Raw genomic sequence first — 26911 nt, forward strand, 5'->3', positions numbered from 1 at the left:
CACCCTGGGAAAATGATGAGCCCTTGAATATGTTATTTCTGGTCCATCTTACTTAAAATGATCACTGAAAACCTCATGGCCGCTACTGTGGCCACACGACCTCATATCTCCTCATTCTCAGCAATGGAAAACAAATTATCAAATGCTTCCTTTCCAGCAGGTCTGACTCTGGGGGGGGGGGGTGGAAACTCCAAACAATAGTAGTGAGTTTTTTTGTTTGTATGTAATCAAAGTAAAGAGAAAGTAAAGTGAAATTTATCAACTACACCCGCGGGGTGGAGGGCTGGGGGTGGGGGTTGGGGGGAGGTTTACTGTGGTTCTCCGTGGTGGAATATATGCACTGGTGAAGGGATGGGTGTTCGAGCAGTATGTAACTGAGACTTAATCCTGAAAGCTTTGTAACTATCAACATGGTGATTCAATAAAAAATATATATATATAAAAGAATAGATGTGCTGAAGAAACTCCAGCTCACTGTGCAGCTTATAAAGCCAAGAGACAGTGGGTATGGGGGGAAATCCCACCACATTCTCTCCAGGTCCACCAGCAGCTTGACCTCTATACAACTCCAAAAAATGTTTATAAAATAATCAAGTTTTCCTAACATAGGTGTCACACAAAGTTCGTCCTTTCACTATATGTAATTCAGTGTCTTTAATCACAGTATATGGTGATTTATTTAGAATTCTGTGTAACCCTTACCTCTAATTGCAGATTGTTTTCCTCTCACTAATAAGAAATTGCAGACCTCTGGCCCCTGGGAGCTAATAATTTACCTCAGTCTCTTTGTATTTGCCTATTGTAGATATTTAACATCTAAAATACTCTAAGCTGACCAAACATGAGTCTGGTTATGTTATACATTTCTGCAAAAGAAAAAAATTATAGTATGCCATGGAGAGTTCCTATGTGATTTATGGCCTGAAGATTTCTATTTTGTTTTTTGTTTGGGGGCCACTCCAGGAATACTCATACACTACCCCAACTCAGTGTTCAGGAGTCACTTTTGATAATGCTCAGGGGACCATTTGTTACTGGGAATCAGACGTGGGTCTCCTGACTCTCTGGCCTGAGAAAGATCTCTTTCTAGATACCTTTTACTTATGTCATATTAAGTTCATTCCCCTTATTTACTTTCCATGCCTCTCACCTACCTTCAAATTCTTTACAGGTTCAAACATCATCTTCGAGTCATATCTATCTTCTACTTGAGATGCATGGCCATCATATTCCTATGTGCCTGCTAAGATATGTCCATTTTCTCTTCTCATTCATTCAACTGGTACATCCCCTCCCCTTTTGCTAAAATGAGCACCTCCATATATACTCCCTATTCTGATTTCTCCCCTTTCTTCCAGAACCTGATTTTTGTGCTGTTTTCATTTACTTTCTCCAACCTACAAAAATACTCCAAGTTCACGATTTTAATGTGTTGTCTCAATCCTACTGCCTCCTCAAGCTCCCATCCACTTTCCTCATTCCCTTCCTGTCAAACCCTTTGAAAGCACAGTTTGTTCTTTCTGCTGGTCTTCCTTTTCCACCCACTCTCCCCTAATTTTTGCACTCAAGAGAGCCTAAATTTCTTTACCAAAATTTCTCTCATGGTTCATAGTTTCATCTTTTTCTTTTGCTACGTCTGGTAACCACCCATAATCCCTTTCTCTAGACCTCCTGGGGACACTGGGCCTGGTTGACCATATCTCTACTTGTAATTCTTTTTCTCCTTTGGCTCCAAAGATCAACGTCTTCCTAGATACAGGTGCCCCTCTTTTGTGTCTCTTTATTTTCTCCCTTTCCAGTTTCTTGATACCATCTGGCTCCTAACTTCGTGGATCGCTTCCAAAGCTATCTTCACCACTTGCATGTCCTGCCAGCTTCTTAGACTCATTGCTCAAAACAGAATTCAGACCTGGCAGGCTTCCTGTCTTCCTAATTCTGGCCACAGTGTAACCCGGGATTTAAAATCTGACTTCTTCGTTTTGTCCTTTCAACTCCTCACCATAGATGTCAGTCATCATGCGTTGTGTAATAGCCCTTTTGTTCTATCTCAGCCTGATTTCTAATGCCCTGTTTCTCAGTTATGTCCAGACCCACCGTCTTCTTCCTTCAACTGTCACTAGGCCCCTGTCTCAGCTCCACTCCATCCTATACATTGCTGTCAGAGAGCAGTCTTTTTTCAATACACATCTGATTATGTGATTTCCTCAAACAACAGTCATTCAGATTCCCCTAAGTCTAAAGTTATATGCTGTTCTCCTTGTAAGCCCTTTCATTTGAACCTTGTCTCCCATTCGCAGCTTATAATACTACACTGTTCTTCATAATCTCCGTGTACTATTCTAAGCAAAATGCTAATCATTCCTTTACTTCATGCCCAGCCATTGCTCTTCTGCTTCTTTCTTTTATCTAAAACGTTGCCCTTTAGTCTGACTTTCACTGCCTAATGGCAACCTTCTTTCTCATAAATACTCTTGGAACAGGATCTCTCCCTCCTATGGGTTTCCAGAATGTGTGTATGTGTGTAGGACATTGGGTTTGTCCTTTTGTGTATTTGTGTAAAGGAATAGGGAAAGGATAGTAGACCAATGTCTTTTGTTTCAATTATTTCTATTTTATATAGCTTCAAAAGTAAGGGCCTTACGTTTTCATTGTTAGAACTCCTATAAAATAACTGATAGAGCCTGTTAAACATAGTATATTATTAATAAATATCCTGAGTGAATGAAGTTTTAACCTCCCTAAAATATAAGAGAAGGAAAAAGCTAACCTTGTAGATGGCAAGTTTTATTTCAGTGTCAGGAGAGTTCTCTGTAGTTTCTGGACTATTGTTCTTTTCAATCAATCCAAGTACATGTTTTAGAGGAAAGAAGCTTGAGAGAACTGTAGCAAACCTGCCATCACTCTCATTAGTATGTTTTCTAACATCTGAAAGTTTGTATGAATCTTTTCCGAGCCCCTTTCCTTCTGTGGAGCTAAAAAGGGGGTAGCTAGTTTAACGTCTCTCAACTCATGAATGAAAATCTGACCAAAAGTGTTTCAATAGCTTATAGGTATCAGATCGTGACATAACCTGGGAAAAAAAGAGACATGGAACACTCTAAATATTTACAAGTGAAGGTTGATTAAATCTGAGTGTTGTTTATTATTCCCTGACGGAACAGAAAAAGTGGCAGCAAATTAAACTCAATTCAAGAATGAAAGCTTAACACTGAGATGTATAGGATGCTACAGACTCCTTGTTGGGCCAAGGGACTCTCAGTGTGAGCACCTGGCAGGCCCAGAGGTGTGTGTGAGCAGCGGAGGCAGGTTGGCCCTCATCCTGCCCAACTCTTCATCTCTTTGATTCCTCTTTTATGGTAACTCTGTACTCCTTGACTCCATAGTCTATACTGCATGCATTTCCGTCGTTTGAAGTAAACATTAAATAAATACAGTGAAGGAGTCTATACTGCATGCATTTTCGTCGTTTGAAGTGAACATTAAACAAATACAGTGAAGGTATAGGATGAGCCACTGCCCGGCTCGTAAATCTTTCAACAAATGGAAACCCAACCCTGTCCTCTCCTCCTATTATCCTGGCCACTCTTTGGATTACCTGCCGGTGGGAGTATTTTTCATGCAGTCTTCAATACCTAAAGTTACCGGTCCAAGGAAAAACTGTGTTTCCAGAAAATCCCTTAGACACCGTCACCACCTGTAGCCTGCCCTGTCTGGCAACTGAAGACTCCTGTCTGGAGTGATGGGCACTGGGAAAACCAACATTCCCTCAGAACGGCGTGTGTTGTTGGAAGGAGGTAGATGACTGTAATGAACTCCAAACTTTTCCTTGAAGTGGATGGTTGCCTAAAAAGGCAATTGCTGCAAAACAGCCAAATGGAAATCATGATATTTCACTGAACTCACAACCAAATCTGCCTCTTTTTTTTTTCTTTATAGAAACATTTTGTGTGCCATGTGCCTTGGAAGCCAAAAAGAAATCATACTTTGGCTCCATTTTCCACTTTGCTAAGCTCAGATACTGTAAATACCCTCCTCTCCTCTCATAACATTAAATTTTTCATGAATTCATCATAAAGGAGCCACTTTGTAGGTTTGGCTGGTACCAGTGAAAGACTTCATTTTCTATTTCACAGTAACTTTTCAGTGCAAAAAAAAAATTATGGGTGCAATGTTGAAAGACTAGAATTATTCATCAAGTCTTCACTGCCTGCAAATGAAGAGAAGTTTTTTGAAACCTATCCGGGAGAATGCAAACACAGGCGTGCATATTTTAGATGGTGCTACATCTCAGCCATAGCCACCTAATCTTTCTCAAGGGAATTGGGGGTAAAAGAAGACACATACTTTCTCATTGCTCTATGAATTTATTCAGGAGTTCACACCAGGTCGCAAGTGTTCCCCTAACCTTCCAGTGTTCCGAAAACATACCAGTGCATTACAGAATAGACTGCTGCATTGCTGCGTGCATTGCAGAAGTACCAGCAGCTCTGTACTATTGCAAAAGGTGGGCTTTAGCAGACGACGTAATAAAATGCAATGGCGCATCAGAATTCCCTAAAGACTTGTTAGACATATCATAGGCCCCACACCAAAAGCTTCTGAGTCAGTGGATCTGGGTTGGAGCCCTGGAATTTGCCCTTTTAAACAAGTTTCCAATTGGTACTGATGCTCCGTGTCATGAAGGTGCTTTGAGAAAAACTGATAAATTGAACAGGATGACAAAATGAGAATGAGACCTTGGTTTTACTAGTGAGCCTGCTCTCTGTCAACTGCGGTTCTGTGGACCTCTTGCCTCATCTCCAGAAGAAGAATCATTTCCATTCGAGGTGACCTCCTCCATCGTTGAAAGTAAAAACCTGAAAATTTATCAGAACACACTGATAAATTCTGTAGGGTCTTGAAGAAGGATAATGACTGTAATGAGATGAATTGAAGGAAAAACAACTTGGGGATATAAGAGGCAGACATTCTGTCAAACATAGGCACACAGGCCAGAAATCTGCCATGCTCTGAAGAGATGTGAAGATAGATTTCAAGGAGCCCCTCTTTTTGTGTGACCTGTCTTTGAATGTGCTTTGCTGTGATTCAGAATTCCCAGGACACCTAAGTGTACTGAGACCAGCCTTTGTGCTACTTCAAAGATCTAGGACCTTCCGACTATTCTGACACTCCAAAGTTCCACAGCCCCTGTTTCTATGCCAATAACTCCGACACCTCTAGCCTCTAGCCTGGTGGTATTCAACCACTGATCCTTCAGTTGGTGACTTTCTGCAGGCATTAAAGAGTTGAAAATCACTGCTCATGTAGACTCTGGCTTCCTTAACTGTGGGCCTTGACCCCAGGTGGGGGTCATTGTAAAACAGTCTTATTATTTATTATCAGTAAGTGTTTTCTTTGCACACCTGTTTTGTGTACTTCCGTACCCAGCATCATGTGAGAATGTGTTGAGTGAGAGAACATCTGAGACTAAAACTTCTCCAGGGACTGGAGAGATAGTACAGAGGGAAAAACACTTGCCTTGCACATACAGGACCTATGTTCGATCCCCAGCATCACCTGTGTTCCCCTGAGTACCACCAGGAGTAATTTCTGAGTACAGAGCCAGAATTGACCTTCACCCCACCCTGAAAATAAAATAAAATAAAAATAACCTTAAAAAAAAAACAAACTTCAAATTGTTTTCTCCAAATTGTTTTTTTTTTTTCATCTCCTCATGTGACAGTGATTACTCTGCTTCAGACTCCCTGAGTATTTTCCTGGAAAGTCCCAGGTTTTACTCTGAAAGTAACATGAGGTCCCCTGGAGCTGGGTATTTTCAGCTTGTTCTACTCATGACTGTGACGCCTGAGACATTTTATTTTCACAAGACCTAGTTATAAGGGAACATAAAATAGGAATACATATCGAACATCTACAGATACAAGTCATGGAGGAATTCATTTTAAAACAAGTTTTTTACATTGTGTGTGTTCCCCACGGTCCTCGAGCAATCCTGTGTGGCGTCGGAACTCACAGTGTAAGAAGCTGGAGGCTGCAGGGTGGCTCTCAGCCCCGGCTGCACAGTGCATTTGCCTGCGGGAGCCTTTCATTCCCACACGGAGTCCAAACCTCTCAGAAGGAGTGTGAGCATCATCAGCACCGTCTTCAACTCCCAAGTAATCAGGATTTGCCACCAGGATGGAGAACCACTGACCTAGAAGCCCTCTGCCGCGATGTCAGCAAGCATATTGTATTTGCCTGCTTGTCTCTCCCATGCCACTCTCAGATACCCTCCAGCAGCTCATGTTTTTGCCCAGAAACCTGCTCACTGCCTGGGCTTTGCTGTAGGTCAGAGCTTCAAACCTATGTGCTACTGCCACTTTTTCAGAAAAAAGGTCAATGACCCTTGAAAAATCTGACTTCAGAAAGTACCCTCTAACTGCACCCAAGGCTACTACCATCTCCTCCCTGTCATTACCACACACACACACACACACACACACACACACACACACACACACACACACTGGATAATATAACATGACCCATTTGGGGAGACATTGGTTTTGCTTTTCCAAGCACGTTGGCAGAGCCTGGCAAGCTACCCGTGGTGTACTCAGCATGCCAAAAACAGTAACAACGACCGTCCTCATTCCCCTGACCCTGAAAGAGCCCCCAATATGCCATTGGGCTACACTAAACTAGCACGCAACAGGGACAAATGGAGACATTACTGGTGCCTGCTCGAGCAAATCGATGAACAACTGGATGACGGTGATACAGTGAAGCACGTTGGTCATAATTCTGAATGATTCATGATTCGCTATTATACAGAAACAAAGTGACAACACCATTCCAGCAAACCCCCACAGGTGCTGGAGAGAAAGTATGGCAGGTTGGGAATTTGCCACGGCCCACCTTGCTTCAGTCCCCAGCATCCCATATGCCAGGAGTGATCCCTGAGTGCAAAGCCAGGAATAAGCCCTAGGCACAGCCAGATGTGGCCCAAACCACCAAAAAGGATACAAGACAAAACGCCCCCACGGTTTCATACTAAATGTCGACCAGGGAAATGGCTCCAAGGATTGAAGTGCATGCAGGTTCCAGCCCTGGCCCCACATATTCTCCCAAACACTGTCACAGGCATGCCCCTCCCTCAAGGAGAAATAAATCATTATGCATTGTAACCGGCCCTTTGTGGAGGGGAGGGACTCACAGTGAGAGGGTTTTTCCCAAATCATCCGTAGGATCATCATCACAAAGGACCTGTTGACCAATCTAGATAGAACCAGAATCAATCCCAGGAGCCATTTGTCCTCCCAGGAGAGAAAGGAGTCAGGCAATGTGGCCTTGCAGACTGCTGAGAAAGCTAAGGGAAGAAGTAAAGCGAGCCTAGAGTCACCAGTCACCCCCTCCTCTGTACCGGTCCCTCGGCACAGCAGCCGACTGGTACTGTCTCCGTGGGGAGAACCAGCAAATCAGGCCGCATGAGGGAACTTGTTTGACCCCTGCCATGTCTATTTTCTCCAGCTTCCTCCCAGACCTGCCCCTTCAGGCCCGTCACTGGCAACCTCAATGCTAGTCACACCAGTCTCCACAGAGAGCTCCTGACTTTTCTAGATTTCCTCTGAAAATGTTTCGCTGATCTGTGTCTTGATTAATCACCTGCCCTCCTACTGCCCTCCCTTTGGCCAGAAAGGTCCCTGAGGCCCACACTAGCTTTGGTAGACAGTGTCTCCATTTACTTGGCTCTTCCTTCATTTAGAGAGACACTCCGTGAGGCGGGAAGTGTCCCAGCCTCACCTTTGTGCTCCCTTAACCCACTGGAGACCCAGAGAAGCTCATCCGTGAGCAAAGATCTCCCGAAACACGTCACCATGTGTGCATGTGTTGTGCTGCAGAATATTTTAGAAACATTTTCCAGATTTAATTGAGGCTTCTGGGAAGCCTTGCTGTGTTCTTCCTCAAAAAATAGAAGGTCGTTACCAGGAAGTCTCAGTGTACCATATTTATCTGGTGAGTTTTGAAAATACTGAGTAATGGGACTAATGACTCAACATAGTATTTTCCAAACTGTGAGGTAATCTTTGGACTTTGCAAGATTATTATATTAAGTGTACTTTTGAGTCTGTCAGTGAAAAATAAAAAGCCTGTATTTTCACATTAGAATTCAAAGAACATCTGCTGCGTATTGTAAATAACATATTTTGAAAACCAACTGATGCATACTCAGCCTGCCTCCGCCTGCTAACTATAGCAGGTCCCAAAGTTGCAGTTTGCCTTTGGTACGGCTCTTGAGCTGATGTCCCATCTTCCCTGGTCTTCAGACAGCAGATACCTGCATAAACCCACTGTCAAGTGACTTTCTAAGTTTCCTGCTTCTGACAGGGGTTGAGAGGGAACCATCTTCCTGGACAATTCCAAACCCTGGAGAATGCGGTTTGCAAGAAATTTAGCCCAAAGAGGTTTTCTGGGGGGACCCTTTTGTCCCCCACAGGGAGGAGGCCTCAGAGAGCGAGAACTGCCTGAAGGCTGGGGCCACTCCCAGGGGGATCTGCTGGTCTCTCTGTGAAGAGTGGCCCCAAGGAAGAAGCCTTTTCTGAGCCTGCATTTGCAGCCACACTCATGTCCCCCAGCCGAAACCTCACGTCCTGGGACTGGAAATCCCAGTGCGGCGGGCTTCCCCGCCCTCCCATTTTGTCTCAGTGTGTCTCGTTAGCACTCTTTCTTTGCAATGAAGGACCATATGTCTTCTTTGGGAACTTGTTTTCAGGAGATTCCCCGCACATGTGTGCTTGCTGGAAGAGAGGCAGAGGGTGCTGGGTTTACAAGCAGCACTCAGCCGAGTGTCATCTTCGGGGAAGTACCCTTCGTGCCCATCTGCCCTACTGGATGCTTTGTCCAGAGGCATGAACGCAGCATTTCTGGGACTCTGTAGGGTCACAGAGAAGAGTCTGGCTTGAAAGCATTGTTTTTAAGAGAAGAGAGAGCCTCTGTAGCCTCTTTTCAGTAACTCCCGATTGTCTCAGTCAAGTCTTCATGGGTTTGATTCTCTGGGCCCATGGAAAGGGAAGTGTGAACTGATGATGCCAGGCCACTCCCCTGCTTCCCGTTGTCGGTGCCAATGCCTGTAACTAATATTTTCTGTTGCTGGATATTTGCTTTCTGTAACATTGAGGCCACACCTGCCCTCCAGCCTTTACTACCCGTCCTCTTCAAAAGCCAGCTTGTTGACCATTCGATCTGTCTTCCCCACTTTCTCTTTTTCCCTTGCTTAGGATGTCTTTGATCAGAAGCCAGATTTTTTTCTGAAGGCAGATTTTTCAAGGGTCATTGACCTTTTTTCAGAAAAAAAGGGTGGTAGGCTGGATAGATTTGGGGAGCCATTGACCTCTCTTGGCAAATAACAGCTGGGAGCGTTTCCTTCATTCACTTTGACATCTTTTTGGCAAAGGGAAACCAAGATTGGGAAGCTGTTTTATTAATTTTGACTTTCACAAGTGCTACCTTTTCATTTTAATTTTTTGGTTTTCAGGCCATACCCGGTGGTGCTCAGGGGTCACTCCTACCAATGCTCAGGGACTGTATATGGTTCTGGGGATCCTTACTGTTGGCCAGATGCAAGGCAAGCACTTAGTCCCTGTACTATCTCTCTGGTCCAAGAGATCCTTTTTTTTTTTTTTGCTTTTTGGGTCACACCTGGCTCTGCACAGGGGTTACTCTTGGCTCTGCACTCAGGAATTATCCCTGGCGGTGCTCAGGGGACCATATGGGATGCTGGTAATCGGACCCGGGTCGGTCGCGTGCAAGGCAAACGCCCTACCCGCTGTGCTATCGCTCCAGCCCCAAGAGATCCTTTTTTGGTTTGTCTTTTGGCATTTGGTTTTTGGGCCACAGTCGGCAGTGCTCAGGGATTATTCCTGGCCCTGCCCTTAGTAACACTCCTGACGGGGCATGTCATGCAAGTGCCCTAGTCTTTGGACTACATCTTCATTTTCCCGCTCCCTCCCCCTTCCCCAAGAGCTACCTTTAAAAAACTTGATTCATAAATAATTTATTGGTTGTTATTGCTTGATACTTGTTACTTGGAGGTTTTACCAGTTGTTTGAAAAATGAGGGCTATTTTCTGTTCCCTGAGAGTTTTCCTCACTTATTTGTGTGTGTGTGTCTGTGTGTGTGTCTGTGTGTGTACATGTGTCATCAGTCCATAATAAGAAATTAGGCCAATCCTCTTCATCGCCTGTCCCTGCAGAATCCGTGTTAATAGTAATTGCCAACCCTTATTTTGAGTTTCCTGTGTCCCAGAGTATACTCATGGATCAATGTCATCCTTCCAGCATTTTGAAGTAGCCCTGTTATACACATGGGAAGTGGTTAATGTGCATCAGTAAAGCTGAGGTAAAAATCTCAGTATTTGAACTTGAATGTCCAGGCTCTTCGCTGGTGCATTAAACAGCCTGAGTCTGTATATTGTCACTCACTTGAATTTTGCTGACCCTGTTTCTTTCTACTATACATGCAGTATCTTGAAAGTATTGGTTAAGTGAGGTAAATGGAAGATATGCTATGTTCTGACGTTATAAGAGACACACTTCCACCAATATTTGTAGCCTGTCAGAATCGTGATATTCATGGCTTGGAGAAGATGGTCCAGTGTAATGAGAAAGATGTGGTAACGACCACAGGAGATAAGGCAGCAATACAGCTTGGGGAGTTGGGGCAGAAGAAATTATGACAATCATTCATCACTTCTAAAACCACTCAGTGTGGGCCGGAGCAATGCCTGAGCATCACCAGGTATGACCCCAAAAGCCAAAAATTAAATTAATAAATAAATAAAACCACACTGTGTCTCCTGGTAATAAAGCTACCAGTGTCTGACAGCCATTAACTGGACACTTTATATATGCCTTCATTCAGTCATCCTTAACTTAGTATCTCATTTTACAGAGAAGAAATGTAGGTTCAGGGGGGTTTATTGGCTTGAAAGTGCTTAAATGAAATAACTGAAGTTTGGTTCTAAGTTTGTCCAGCTTAGAAGTCACTGTTGTATTTCTCCTTTCTTGTCAGCACTCTACCTATCTTGAGATGCAGTCAAAATCATTACTTTTATTATGATTGTCTTCAGTAGGTCTTTCCCTAAAAGGAAAGACAGGCCTTTCCCTAAAAGGAAAGAAAGAAATGACTCTTTGTTGACCAGAGTGTGTGATCAAGTGGACTGTGTGAAGTTTTGGATCACTGATCTTGTGGGTGAGTTTAAGGCTTTAAAGTGGTCTCAGCAGTCAGTTGCCATGTTCTTAATATAGGTCGAATCTCAGTTGACAGCTTCGCTCCATTGACAATTTTTCCAGAATCCCCAGTACGAGCAGTGTCGTAGAGGAACATGCATGACACTTTCAGGGCTCCTGCAGAGGTCAGAGGACCCACACTGTCTCCCTGCTTTGCCCTTTGGGTACCTGTATGGAATTCAGAACCTCACTGAACTCTCTTCAAATTCAGTTTTTAAATCTACAGGTCAAATCAGATGATTTGAAGTTTTGTTTTAGTTCTGTATGATGGTTGTTCTCCACTGTGAGACCATCAATGTCACACATACAGGAAGCCCTCTCTTAGCTAGCAAAGTGGGTACATAGTTCATGGAGTGAGTTGTTTAAAGGAACACGCCAAGGAAAAGAGAAACATGCTATTGTGTTTCACTTTAATGGCTTTATCATGACCAGATTGACATATAATCAACTGCGTGTATTTAAAATATATACCAGCAAGTCTTGGTATGTGGACCATGTTATCACCACAATCAAGACTGCAGATATATCTATGGTCTGAAAATTACACTTGTTTTGTTCCCTTTTCCTTGCCTTCTTGCCCTCTTACACCAAAAACAACTCTTGATATTACTGCTTATTTGTATTTTTAGAATATTATAAAAGTGACAGCATACAGTACATATTGTGTCTGCTTTCAATCTGCATAATTATGTTGAGGTAAATCCACATTGTTACATGTGCCAATCCATGGGCAAACTGTGTTCTCATTTATCTACATCTTTCATTTCTCTTAGAAAAAGTTTCTGTTGTTTTTTTTCATTTCTGGTGTGGGGTAGTTTTTCCAACCCATGCTTAGGGGGCTTTAGAGACACCCCCAGCAAGACTCAGCCCAGTACTGCTGCTCAAGCCCAGTGTGCTGGTGGCTGCCAAATTAACCCCAGTAGTGTTTGGGGGACCATGTGTTGTCAGGACCTAACCTGCCCTATGCATGCTAGACTGCCTGCAGTTCTTTGAGCTAGCTTCCTATTCCAATGTTTGGTATTTTTTAATGCACAGAACTTCCCTAGGTAGTTCTTTTTTTTTCCATGAAAATAATTTGAACTGGAGAGATAGCACAGAAGTAGGGTGTTTTCCTTGCACAAGGCTGACCCAGGTTCGGTTCCTTCGTCCCTCTCGGAGAGCCCAGCAAGCTACCGAGAGTATCTTGCCCACACGGCAGAGCCTGGCAAGCTACCCGTGGCATATTTGATATGCTAAAAATAGTAACAACAAGTCTCACAATGGAGACATTACTGGTGCCCGCTTGAGCAAATCGATGAGCAACGGAATGACAGTGATACAGTGATACAGTGATGAAAATGATTTGATTTTTTTGCAATGTAAATTCATTTTCTAATTGTGGTGATGTTTGATCATTACAATTTCTACTTATATTTATCTGTAATGAGAAATACAGTGACTATAATAGTACAATAATCAGTGTATATTCTTCAGTTATGCTAAGTCCACTTACCAGTTCTATTACTGGTTTATAGACTGCATTTTGTTTTTCTATGTAAATAGTAATACTGTGTGACAATGTAAGCCTTTCTTTCCTATCTGGGTTCCTTACCTTTTTCACTAGCTGGTTGCCTACTAGAACCCCCAGAAACTACATAAAAGTGGTAAAAGTAGAAGGTCTCATCTTATTCCCAATCCCCAGGTGAAAGGGCCTTAGTCTTGCACCACTAGTACATTGTTTGGATTTGGTATTTAATATCTGATCATATGGGTCTGTTTTTTTCAAATTGTTAATAAGCCAAATTACATTCGTTGATTTTTAGCATGATTCCAACATGTTTGTGGATTACATGTAAAGTTCTGTACTAGTCTCCTTGCATAAATCATATCTCTAAGGCATTTTTTTAGTCTCCGTTTCAGTAAATGGAGCATCATGTCAAATTTGTCAAGCATGAAATCCTTCTAGAATTAAAATTCTGTTTACTTTCATGGTCGCCTTACATCGCCTAAGTGAAGAGCCATTTGTTTGAATGTCACCCACCTTTAGTGAGTGAGTATTGCTAAAGTTTTAGAGTTCTAAAGTTTTAGAGAGGCCGCCGTTCTCTTTCCACATTTCTGTTTCAACAGTGTATAGTAATCAGTTAAACTATATAGTCGCAATACCTAGCACAACTGAATGTGAACAGATTTGGGGTGGATTACGGCTGAGTGTTGGTTGGCAAACAGCTCAGCCGATGAGAGCAGAAGCGTGTGTGAACCAATCAGGAGCAAACACTCCGGGTGCTGCAGGGTCATTCAAGTCAACTATGCAGAGAATAATGGAAAGGATTGGCTGCTGCAGGGAATAAAGGAAATGGAGATTGATTAAAAGAGCTTCTAGAATTCTTTCATTCCTATAAACCAGTGGTTTTCCAACTAGTGGGGGGAAAAGGCTGAAAACTGCTGTTATAAACAACACTTCTGACCTTCCGCACCCAGTAGGCAAAAGGACCTGAGAAAAGCAGATCAGTCAACACAGATCATTCTTAACACTGAAAATTAGCAATGGCAAAGGATGAATCCTTGCATCAGCTTTAACTCTAATGACAGCACAGATGATGTAATTGAAATGACCCTCTGTTTTGAGTCAGATGAACTTTTGCTTGAGTAGGCAGCTCTGTGTTTTGGAAGTCCCTTGGGTTAATTAACATATCGGAGGGTAGGATTTTTTGCGGGGGTGGGGGAAGTAGGGCAACAACCAACAGTGCTTGGGGCTTGCTCTTGGCTCTGCGCCAGGGGTCATTCCTGGGTATGCTGAGGGACCATATGCAGTGCTGGGGATTGAATCCAGGTTGAGTTGTGCTGCAAGTACCTTCCCTCCTGGATCTTCCCTCAGAAGATCTGTAGCACTGTCGTCGAGTTGTTTTGCTCGAGCGGGCACCAGTAACGTCTCCATTGTCAGACTTGTTGTTACTGTTTTTGGCATATCGAATATGCCATGGGTAGCTTGCCAGGCTCTGCCGTGCGGGCGGGATACTCTGGGTAGCTTGCCAGGCTCTTCGAGAGGGACAAAGGAATCGAACCCGGGTCGGCTTCATGCAAGGCAAACACCCTACCCGCTGTGCTATTGCTCCAGTCCATTTTGAGAAATAAATAATGGGGCCTATAGGAGATAGCCACACAGTATCAGCATGTTCCTTACGTCCAGTTGATGGCCTGGATCCTGTTCCAAGATGTTTATCTAGCCTAGTGCATTGTACCCAACCCTAGTCCTGTCCCTGACTGCCTGTACCCAAGTCCTGTCCCTGACTGCCCAACTCCAGCCTGTCTGAGTGCTTGATGACAGTGAAGAAAGCAAAATATCCAAGGCACAGGATACTGCTGGGATAGGTGAGGAGGCAAGGAAGCACCCAACCGGCATGGGAAGGTGTGGGCATCAGGATTCGTGGTTGATTCGCGTCCAGGTAGAAGGGGCAGTGAGACTGGAAAGTAGTGTGGTTGGTGTGTGACCACATGAAGCCTTGGAGATGGCAGGAGATTGGTAGGCAATGCGAAGCTGAGGAAACTTTTGTTTTGAAGGGAGCATGATGGCGAGAGCTGGGCCAGAGATTCTCAGACCTTGACTGCATCGGAAATCATCTGGGAGCTTGTTAAAAAATACATATACCTTGGGCCCCACCCAGCCCTTATTCAATCCTAATCTATAGGTTGGGGTCAAGGCATCTGTATTTTTAACAAGCTCCCCAGGTGATTCTAATGCACGCCAGAGTTTAGAAACCACTGCTTTAGAAGGTTAATCTGGCAGCAGTGTGGAAGATGGATTGGAGCCGAGAGAGCCTAGAGGTTCAGAGACCTGCTAGCGAGCAATTGCAACAACAATCCCGGCAGGAGATAATGAGGTTGGGGGCTGTGGGAATGGAAAGGAAGAATCGGATAGGGGAGGTATTTTTGAGAGGCAGTCAGCAAGGACTGGGTAACCAATTTGATGAAGACAGTGAGAGAGAAATGGGACTTAACAAATAATGCCCGGGTTTAGAGAGGCAGCCCTCCTAGGTGTGAGGGGAGCAGTGACCATCCCCCGGGACCCTTATTCCAGCTCACAAACCTGCTCCCTCTTTCCGTCTCATCTCCCCTTCATCCTCTCCCGAAAGCCCCCTAGCCCGGACCGGTCCTTTCCAGGCAATGTGCACGTGTACTTAGCCAGGTGAGTGTAGGGGCCTCTCCCTGGTTTGAGTCTCTAACTGCGAAAATGAGGCCCCATGGGAAGAAAGAGGGGCTGAGGGAGGGGGGCTCGAGGGTGAGGGAGGGCTGAAGCTATCTCAGGAGGCTGTGACAAAGGAAAGGCCCTTCCAAGGAGGCCGAGTGGTGACGAGAGGGCAGAAGACTGTTTGGAGAGTGCAGGGAAGTACCTGACTTGCACCAGGAGGCTGTCAGGCCAACAACCAGAACGAACCCAAACTCGGTGCTCCAGTCACTGCCCCAGGGAAAGTGGCACTGTCACGCCCCAGGAAACACATTCTGATCTTTCCTTTCCAAAATCCTGGTCTTTGAACCGACTTTCTGCATGACGAGCCTGAGAGTGTGTTACTGCTGCACCATCCCTGGGATTCTGGTCAACTCTCCCCCACTGCTCCGTGTTCTGACCCGGCAAGGCCCAACAGGAGGTATTAAAAAATCCTGTTCAGAGTAGGAGACTAACACCCAGGAATAACAGAGATAAGGACCAGGAGGTGTGTCCCATGGCTTGGAAGCCGGCCTCACATGCTGGGGGGAAAGGCAGGTCAGATAAAGGGAACTGCAAATAAAGGGTGTTTGGAGGACCGTGTGGGTTGGGAGATGCGTGCCAAGTGTAGACTATAGATCGAACACGATGGCCACTCAATGTCTCTATTGCAAACCACAACACCCAAAAGGAGAGAGAACAAATGGGAATGCTCTGCCACAGAGGCGGAGTGAGTGGTTGGAGGGATGGGGTGGGGGGGTGGGGGGAGGGATGCTGGGACTATTGGTGGTGGAAAATGGGCACTGGTGGAGGGATGAGCACTTGACCATTGTATGACTGAAACGAAAGTCTGTAAGTCTGTAACTGTACCTCACTGTGATTCACTAATAAAAAAAAATTTTTTTTAAAGGCCTGTACAGGAGGCTGGAGCAATAGCATAGCGGGTAGGGCGTTTGCCTTGCATGCAGCCAAGCCGGGTTCGATTCCCAGCATCCCATATGGTCCCCTGAGCACCGCCAGGGGTAATTCCTGAGTGCACAGCCAGGAGTAACCCCTGTGCATTACATTGTGGGATGTGACCCAAAAAGAAAAAGAAAAACCATGTTCATTGGGGGGGGCATGGGGGATCGGCATGCTCCTTGCCTCCCACCCCAACCCAGAGTTCTGGACGTTCTCCATGTATTTCGTTCCCTCACACTATGAAAATAAGGTGCTGTGGTTTGTAGGCACTACCAGGCTCCCTGTACCCGGGCTACCACAAGGGAAGCTGGTTGAGCCAACAGCAAGGAAGGACTCGTGTGCCCTGTTGGAGGAGGATCACAGCGAGATGCTCCTCCCCAGGGCATGATGCCGGGTTCCCACCGCCCACATCTTCTTGGGAGTGATCTCACTTTCTGAGAGGCAATGAAGGGACAAAGGGAGGAAGAAACACGCTAGAGGGTTCCCTGGAGTGTGGGCTGTCCCAGGAGGCTGACTGACGCCGGTGTGCTGGTTCTTGGAGAACACAAACTTTCTAGGGGGATTTTTGCTTGGGACCCTCGTTCTGAGGCAGGCTGTTAAAGGGATGAGAGAAAGAGGCTTCAGGAGAAGCCACGCTGGGGCAGGGCCATAGAACAGCAGCTGGGGCATTTGCCTTGCATGTAGCCGACCCAGGTTGGATGCCCGGCATCCCATATGGCCCCTTGAGCAAAGCTGGGAGTAATTTCTGAGTGCAGTGCCAGGAGTAACCCCAAAAGCATTGCCGGTGTGCACCTCTCCCCCCAACAAAAAAATGTGGAGCAGGGCTGCAATGTCTCTCTGTCTGGGCCTGGATCTATTCTAATCCCTCTTCTTAACTGTGTGACCTTGGGCAATTTATTTGACCTTGACTTTCTGAGCTTCAATTTTAGTTGTAAATGGGAGTGTAATCATATTTACCTCCTGAGACTAGTTTAGAGAATTAAATATGATGGGGCCATTCTAGTACCTGGCATGGAGTTGATCTCCCTTAATTGGTGACTATTATAATAATTACTGGGATTTTCCCCTGTCATCAGTTAGTGGACTCAGACACTCCCCTGGATGCACATGAAGAGACAGTACTTTTTTTTTTCTTCTGGCAACCCTAGTTGGCATCTTTAATATTTCCCCCCCACAGAAATGTATAAGTAGGTAGAGCTGAGGTCTTTTGAGATAATAATATTAATAAATTTTGCTCATCAAGCCACTCATACACTAACTAGGGCTTTGCAGGGGTGAGTCTGGTCCCCAGGATGTTCCAGCAAAGGTGGCCTATCCGTTATTTCCAAGGGAATTTTTTTTTTTTGAACCATCTGCTCTGAAGTGGCAGAATTGCTAGAACACTGCTGTGGGCATTGTTTGCCACCACAAAATGAGCGAGTGATGATGGAAAGGTGTGAGGCCTTGCCCAGTGCCAGGAAGAGAACCCCAGTTTCATCTAATTCCATAGTCATGTGATACTTGGATCTGTGTCAGGAGAGTGACCAGGACCCCCACCCCCTTCTTCCGTCCTCACCTTGGGTTCTCCTGCTGCTCTCAGTGTGGGTTATATTAAATGCCACCTTCATGTTGAAACAAACTGGAAAACAGCGGGACACTCTCTCTTCAGATTACCACATGTCTCACTGACTCCCCTGGACAGCCCACCTGGCCACAGGCCCACCTTCCAGAGACCCTCCTTACATGGAAGATTATCCCGTGGCACCCGAAGTCTGAGGCTTGATTCTCTCAATAAGAGAAGTTAGCGGAGAAGGAGTCAAGGCTGGAGGCGTCTCTTAGGCAACTCCAAGTTCTTGTCTAAAGAAACGGCAGAGCCACTGAAGGACCAGTAAGGAAGGCCTGGCAGGATGTGCTGATACAAACGCCTTCTCGGCTTTGTGTGTGTGCTGGATGCTTTGGGTTCTCTCAAGCCTGGGTTAATACTGTGCAGTCCTTTTGGTTCAGCCTTTGTGTTTAGAAAGAGCTTTTTGGAAGGAGATCAAAGATGTCAGATTAATAGCCTGATTCTTAAAGAACGGATTTTGGGGAAAGTTTGAAAATAGTCACACTCAGATTCAAAAAGAAAAAGCAAAAATTGAGTCCAGAAAGCTTGGTAATTGTACACGGATTATAATTGTAGAGTGTTTTTTTTTTTAAGAGAATCTGGTTTTCTTCTGCATATCCTCTATCCTTTTTCTCTGTCTCCCTCTTCCTCCCTTCAGAGCACTTCCAGACGTGCCCCGCCTCCCCGCCCCCTCATCCCCACCACCACCCCTCCAGTACTCTCCTGGTTTTATAAGCCTCTTGAACCTCCAGGGTAAAAGCCATCAGTTGCAACTTTTTGAGAGGGAGGCAGAGGGCATTGTAGGGGTGATTGGAATCCATTGGTCTCCTGCTTCTCTCTCTCTCTCTCCTGTCTCTCTCTCTCCTGTCTCTCTCTCTCCTGTCTCTCTCTCTCCTGTCTCTCTCTCTCCTGTCTGTCTCTCTCTCCTGTCTCTCTCTCTCTCTCCTGTCTCTCTCTCTCTCTCCTGCCTCTCTCTCTCTCCTGTCTCTCTCTCTCCTGTCTCTCTCTCTCTCTCCTGTCTCTCTCTCTCTCCTGTCTCTCTCTCTCTCCTGTCTCTCTCTCTCTCTCCTGTCTCTCTCTCTCTCTCCTGTCTCTCTCTCTCCTGTCTCTCTCTCTCTCCTGTCTCTCTCTCTCCTGTCTCTCTCTCTCCTGTCTCTCTCTCTCTCCTGTCTCTCTCTCTCCTGTCTCTCTCTCTCTCTCCTGTCTCTCTCTCTCTCCTGTCTCTCTCTCTCTCCTGTCTCTCTCTCTCTCCTGTCTCTCTCTCTCTCTCCTGTCTCTCTCTCTCTCCTGTCTCTCTCTCTCCTGTCTCTCTCTCTCTCTCCTGTCTCTCTCTCTCTCCTGTCTCTCTCTCTCTCCTGTCTCTCTCTCTCTCCTGTCTCTCTCTCTCTCTCCTGTCTCTCTCTCTCTCTCCTGTCTCTCTCTCTCTCCTGTCTCTCTCTCTCTCTCCTGTCTCTCTCTCTCTCTCTCTCTCTCCTGTCTCTCTCTCTCTCTCCTGTCTCTCTCTCTCTCTCCTGTCTCTCTCTCTCTCCTGTCTCTCTCTCTCTCCTGTCTCTCTCTCTCTCCTGTCTCTCTCTCTCTCTCTCTCTCTCTCTCTCTCTCTCTCTCTCTCTCTCTCTCTCTCTCTCTCTCTCTCTCTCCTCCAGTCCCCACCCTTGACTTACCTCTGGCTTTGCACGCACCATATGGGATGCCGGAGATCGAACATTTAGAGGTGAGCCCGTGCAGGTGAGCACCCTGCCCCATCCCCCCAGGGTCTTCTTTGAAAAGGGTCTGAATAAACCTTTCAGTTCTGACTTTTTCAACAGTAGCTGAGGAGGGGACTGTGCTCTCTGGCTCCTCTGCCCTCCCAGGTGAAATACAGACATTGAAGCCCACCTCCAAGAAGTAGTCCAAAGAACTGAATGTCGGCTGTGATTTGGTGAGGGTCGTGGATCAGCAGTAGCCACCTGGTCCTACCCTGCTCCATCCATGATCTTTTCTCTGGCAATGGGCATCTTAAAGGAAATTTTCTCCGGGTCTGTTTTGTGGGCAAAAACACAGCATCCTCCAGTAGAAACGACATCTGTACCTATATGTTCATTGCAGCACTATGATAGCCAACATCTGGAAACAACCCAAGTGCCCTAGAACAGATGACTGGTTAAAGAAACTGTGGTACATCTACACAATGGAATACTATGCAGCTGTTAAGAGAGATGAAGTCATGACATTTGCTTATAAATGGATAGACATGGAGAGTATCATGCTAAGTGAAATGAGTCAGAAAGAGAGGGACATAGAAGGACTGAACTCATTTGTAGAGTATAGAATAACATCACATGAGACTGACACCCAAGGACAGTAGATACAAGGGCCAGGACGATGGTCCCATATCTGGAAGACTGCTTCATGAGCAGAGGGGAGAAGGCAGATGGAATAGAGAAGGGATCCCTAAGAAAATGATGGCTGGAGGAATCAGTCGGGATGGGAGATGTATGCTGAAAGTAGATAATGAATCAAACATGATGGCCTCTCAGTGTCTGTGTTGCAAGCCATAATGCCCAAAAGTATAGAGAGAGAGTATGTCTGCCATGGAGGCAGAGGGAGGGTGGGAAAGGGGGGGTATACCAGGGATATTGGTGGTGGGGAATGTGCACTGATGGAGGGATGGATGTTTGATCATTGTGTGATTGTAACCCAAACATGAAAGCTTGTAACTGTCTCACAGTGATTCAATAAAATTTTTTAAAAATTACTGGGAAAAAAAAACCCCACAGCATCCTCACCTGCTTAGTGTTTTCAAACAGTTGTGTGTTATTTCCCCATGCCTAAGGAAGTCTTTTCAGCCTTTATAAAAAGAAAATGAAGCCCTTCCTTATTTTATCCCATGAAAATAAATACTAAAGATTAGTATTTTGTAGGCTAGAATTAAATATTTTGTTACATTGTTATTTTGTTGCTCTTTTCTTCCCAAGAACTAGTTTTCTTCCTCTTATGGGAGGCAACTAGTCCCCCATATCCACTGGGATATGTAAAAGAGAATTTTTAAGCTCAGAAGGACTTACCTTCTTTCTTGTTTCCATCCTTCTTCCCTGCCGCCACCCCCCACTGATCCAGGTTGTTAGCTAATCATCTTGTTTCTCAACCAACTAGCTTCTCTCCTTCTCTGGCCTTTGCTCCTGCCATGCCTCTGGCACTCACCTTCCCCCCAGGAAACTCTGCTGGTTTTTGTTGTTCTGAGACTCTTGGGCTGACTTGGGGCTGTTGGGGGAACGGTTGCGTAAGGGGATCTCAGAAGGACGCCACATTGCCTTTCTTAATCAGGGTTGCCTTCCAGTGTTGGAGCAGCTTTCAGAGTGCACAGTTGAGGCAGAGAGAAAGGGATTGTTTGAACACTGGTCATGCCACCCTCTGCCTTTGAACTGGAAGGTGCCTCGTTGCTGAAGGCGGTTCTTGTCACATCCGGACGTGAAACCGTGCAGGGAGACGGGAGGCCGGCGGGCCTTTCTCTGTTGCCTGTTCTGTCTCACAAGCGATGGTGCTCCATCACCTTTCCTACTTGAGACACTGCAGGGGGAAACCACCACATTAACCAAAATGAGTTTCTGGAACATTTTCTCCAACTGCAGCTGCTTTTCAGATCCATTGGGAATTTGAGAGCTCCTAGTTAGGAAGGGGCAAAGAGGTTCTGTGATGAGAGAAAATCTGCTCAGGTCAGGGACATGCCTCAGTAGGAAAAAACTTTCTCCGCCTATATAAGACCTCCGACCCTCCATCAACCTCAAGGAGATCAACCTGAGGCTGCAGATGTCCCAGGTGCTGCCCAGAGATGCAGGCAGGTGTATATTTGTCAGTGTGCAGATCGTTACAGCAAGCCAGTTGACAAAAAGCTTACATTCAGTAGACTGGGAACACCTGTAAAGGTGATTAGAGGCTGCCCCAAAAGCCTCCATCCCTGTTGGAGAGCCCAGCAAGCTACCGAGAGTATCCTGCCCCCAAGCTACCCCTGGCGTATTCGATATGGCAACAACAGTAACAATGACAGTCCTCATTCCCCTGGCCCTGAAAGAACCCTCAATACGCCTTCGGGCTACACTAGCACTCGACAGGGACGGATGGAGATGTTACTGGCTCCCGCTCTAGCAAATCGCTGAACAACGGGATGACAGTGATACGTGATAAGACCCTGGGTTTGGTCCTTGGCAACACACACACACACACACACACACACACACACACACTTTCTTCTAGATTGTGCTTGGAAACCCTCTCCCCTTGTGCCCTAGCTTCCTGGAGAAGTCAAGAAATGTGTCTGATTCAAGGAAAATGCAAATATGAGCTCCCTCCTACCCACAGCAGTAAATTAGAAACCTCTTTGGTTAACACAAACGGATTGGTTTGTTGTTGTTTGTTTGCGAGAGAGAAAGAGGAGAGAAGCTTGAGGTGGCATTGTATACCATAAAACTATATTTATGTGCTAAGACAAGCAATTGATGTTGTTCTATAAAATAGAGTAAACACCTCCTCCCTGCCCTTTGGAATGTCAGTCAGCATTCAGAGTCATGAAATTTTATAGTATTACTGGTTCGAAGGGCTTCCCACTGGGAGCAGATGCCATCTCTGTCTTCATAGACTCTGAGAAAGTCCTGACATGTTTCATGGCGTTCATACGTGGAAGTCTGTGAAATGGAAAGGAAAACAGCTTTTTCTGTCAACCTGTCACTGATATAAGCTTTTACATTCCATCAGAATGACTAAACTTTAAAGCTGTTTTCTCCAGTGCTGAGTATCTCTCAGAACTCCCAAGTGTTATCAGATTGATAGAGTCCCAGCATATGATAGAAGACCAAAGCATTTTGTGGCATGATATTAAAAATTCATTCAGATACTCGATAAAGCGTGGTTGACAAAAGTGTGAAATGGAATAAGGTAGAGTGAATTTCTTCATGGTTTATTGCCCTTGATTTCTCAACACAAAATAAATAGACAGAATGGACTAAAATCTCTTCTTTATGAAGGTAGGATCCTGGCAGCCGAAGGCCTGCTCATAAAAATCCTCTCTGTGCCACATTCCTTGGCAATGTTCAAAGTTGGAAGCAATGGAAATTTATTGCTGTTGTGTGTATTCATATTTCAGACTGAGTGAATATGTAGAGGTTGCTTTTATGAGATTGCTGAGACTGTTAAAAAAGAAAAAGAAAACACTTGTTTTTCTCCTGGAGATTTTTTTTCTTTTGGTGGGGGCGGTTGGGCTGACGGGGGGGGGTGTATGGTGATGATTTCAGTGGTGACAGAGATGCAGGTCTGACCAGCTGATAGGGGTCTGTCTCCCCCGAAGGTATTTAAGGGGAAATCTGTCTTCATGTTTTCCCTCCTCCCTCCCCCCCCTGCCATCGTGTTGCAAAGGAAATATGAAAGAACAAGCGTTTCAAGTCCCCGCAAATCCAGCCTACCTTTTCATCTCTTCCCTCCCCTACTGGACCTCCCTCTGCCTCCCTGACCCGACACCCCTTCCTTTCTTCTGTCTCTCCCTTTTCTCAAAGGACAGTTAGTGAGGGGCGTCCCCTGCCTCCCTGCAGCCGTGGGACAGAATGCCTCATTGGTTTCAGATATTAACTTCTGTGCTGCAAACCCGGTTGGAGCTGGTGTGACAAATGGATTTTACCTGCTGCTGGAAACACAGCCCTGCCCCAGCCCTGCTCACAGCACACACAAGCCCTTTCCCCATCTCACAGAGCCCAGCCCAGGGAGCAGGAACAGAGAGCTGCCCCGCGGCACCATCTGTTTCTGCCAGCATCTATGTTGGGCCCCGACGCTTACATCTGTTGAGAGAACCATGGACTTGATGAGTTGTTGGAGAGAAAGGTTTGGTCTCCCCAGCATCTCTGTTAGTCATTACAGGGCTGCTGGGCTTACGTGGGTGGATCTCTGCGCGTCGCCTCGCAGGCCTCATCTGTATCAATTGGAAATCAGTCACTGGGAGTTAGATGCAGTCAGCAGGGACCCGGAGCATTTTCCAGTGACATCCATTCTTCTTCTGTTGCAGAAATTCAGGAAACAATTAAAATTCTGATGTGTTCCGGGGAGGATTTCAAATAAATCAGCCCATAGCTGATTCCTTGTAACTCTTGGTAGCAAAGCAAAATTAACAACCCAGCCGCATCTGTGTACTGTATGCTAAAATAAATAAATTAACCATGCATCACCTCCAATCGAGGAAGCAGCTGGCTCGTTCTCGACCTTTCCATAAGTACCCAAAAGCTACTGATTTGTTAAGTTGTCATTCTCCTTATGGACATCAAGGAGTTTCTACTGCAAATGCCAGAAACTGGCAAATATCAGTAAGTTAGAGCCAGTCCAGGCACTGATAATGCTTAGTGATCTTCACCGTGAGCCCCTTTCCCTTGGTCCAGAGCAATGTTGACATTCTAAGGCAGATCCAGTCCATAACTGTCCAGGAAATAATATAAGAAACAAGCAGGTTTGGCAGCAAATGTATTTAGACTTTAGAATCTTACTCGTGTTCCTTTGTCTCTCCTTCAACCAAATGCAAAATAGAAGAATTTGTGTTTATGGCTCCTGTCTGTTCAGTGTTTCTCACCTGCACTTTTTTTCCGAGGCTCTTCTTTGCTGCTCTCTTCATGGTTTGTCATACTCTAGTACTCACCGGCTCTAGAACCCGTCGCCCTTACTGGTTCTTTTCAAAGTGCAATAAGGAGAAAGATGAGAATCTTGAAAATTAAAGATCTTAGCATTCCCCCGCCTCCCCCAGATGAAAATCATGTACTGGGCTGCAACTATGGGACAGGATCGTGTCTGCATGTCCAGGCCAATGTTTGGAGATGTCACTGACAAAGCCTCCTCCCTTTGCAGTTTGGAGCATCGGGAAGGAAAGGGCGCATTTGGTGGTGATTAGAGTGGTCACTAGCAAATTAATTTGCAGTATGGACTCAAGTTGAAGATGAAAGGAAAACTCCCCAGGGAGAGTGTTTCAGGAGGGGTGGAAAGTGAATGTTAGTCCTGTTGGAGAACAAACTATAGCAAAGGTAAAGCAGAGTCAGGAATAGGGGTGGATTGGAAGATCAGACCAGGGCAGAAGGAACAGGAGCGGCCCACTTAACTCCTTGATGACTGGGGTGGTTGCCATCCATCTAAACGCTTCCATTTCCTGGTGCATTGTGGGTGCACACATTCACGACCTGAAGTTTTGTTGACAAAGTGTGCTTGTCGATTCTGGCCCCACCCCCCCAGTCAGCAACAAAATGCTTGTGTTGGTAATTAGTGAGCACGTCAGGAGCTTCCGATGCAGGGAGAAAAGTTAGTCTGAGCTTGTGTTATTGAGGTAGGGAGCTCTTGCACACCCCTTGCTACGAGCTTCCTTTGCACATCACGCTGGCAGCAGCAGGCATAATTCGTGTTCTGCAGACTTCCTGTTTAGACACATCCCCTCAAAAACTTCATGGCAAGCCTCAGAATTAGCAAGCCTTGCGACCTAAGAGAATTACGTGCTGTCGCTTGATGGTTCTGAAAAATATGCCCATGGCAATGTGAGGCATTATAAATCCGTACAGGTTGATTCTGACCATGTTGTGGAAGTAATTTCAACTGGCATGTCACATGAAAGCACAGATTTGAAAACAGTGGTGTGCAGAGCCCTGAAGGTCTCATCTTTTTTAATGTCCTAACCACCTTATGGCACGACTTTGGATCGTGGCAAAGGCAGCAAAGAAAATGTCTCTCTCGTACAGACTCGCTGACAGTATGTGCGTTTGTTCTGACCAGTGTAAAAGATCAAAGGCGAATCCCTAAGCATCACTGTTTATCTCTCCATGTATGTGCTCTTGGCAGAGGTCTCAAGGAAAGTTGATTCCTCAGCACAGTTAAGTACATTTTTAGTTGGAAGTATTGTGTACTTGTTAAATGTACTTGTTTGTTACCACTTGGAGTGTGTGTGTGTGTGTGTGTGTGTGTGTGTATATATATATATATATATATATTTGTGTGTGTATGTACACACATATTTATCACTGTCACTGTCATCCCACTGTTCATTGATTTGCTCGAGCGGGCACCAGTAACATCTCCATTCTTCCCGGTCCTGAAATTTTAGCAGCCTCTCCTTATTTATCTTTCCCAATGATTGGAGGCTCTTTCAGGGTCAAGGGAATGAGAACTGTTTTTTGTTACTGTATTTGGCATATTGAATACGCCACGAGGAGCTTGCCAGGCTCTTTTGTTGAAACTTAAGGTAAAATATAAAAAAAACTTATGATATTTGTTTTATGAACTAAGAATTTCAATGCTTAAGCTTTTTTACCATAAATACAGATTGAAAGTTTCCCAGGGCCAGAGAGCTAGTGGGCAGGTAGGGCATTTACCTTGCATGTGGGTGACCCAGGCTCAATCCCTGAATGCAGAACCAGGAATAACCCAAGAACTGCAGGCATGTGGCCCCAAACAAAACTACGAACAAAAGGTTGATTTGGGGGCAGGAAAGACAGTACAGCAAAATAGCCCCTGACTGAACATTGCTGTTGTAGCCCCAAAACTATAAACAAATGTTTTTTCCATTCATATTATCTAACTAATAGAGCTTTTTCAATTATTATTATTAATTCAGCATTATCTCATCCTTAGAATTTTTGGTATGGAAACTAGTTCCTTTGATTAGTTAACAAATTACACAAAATGAAGTCTATTTAATTTTTAGGCTACTACTCATGTTATTCTCATCCCAAAATAATATATTATTATTACCTTGATTTTGAATTGCTACCTAAGCAATTCTTACCTCGCTTCTGCAAATTCCAAACATATTCCATTTCTTTAGTGTGATATACATATTTATATATACACATAATCATTCATAAATATAAAAATGACTGATACCTATTCCAGTCATGTGTGTCCAAGGAAAGTAATATAGTTTGGAGGAAGATCTAT

General features: G+C 45.1%; 1 protein-coding gene across 6 annotated transcripts in view; it reads left to right on the top strand.

The window, feature by feature from the left end:
• Window positions 1-26911, top strand: part of AUTS2 (activator of transcription and developmental regulator AUTS2) — a 1220972-nt gene that overhangs the window by 803302 nt on the left and 390759 nt on the right. The gene's annotated exons all lie outside the window — the stretch shown is intronic.

Source organism: Sorex araneus, chromosome 4 (genome assembly GCF_027595985.1).
Source record: "Sorex araneus isolate mSorAra2 chromosome 4, mSorAra2.pri, whole genome shotgun sequence".
Classification (NCBI taxonomy): Eukaryota; Metazoa; Chordata; class Mammalia; order Eulipotyphla; family Soricidae; genus Sorex; species Sorex araneus.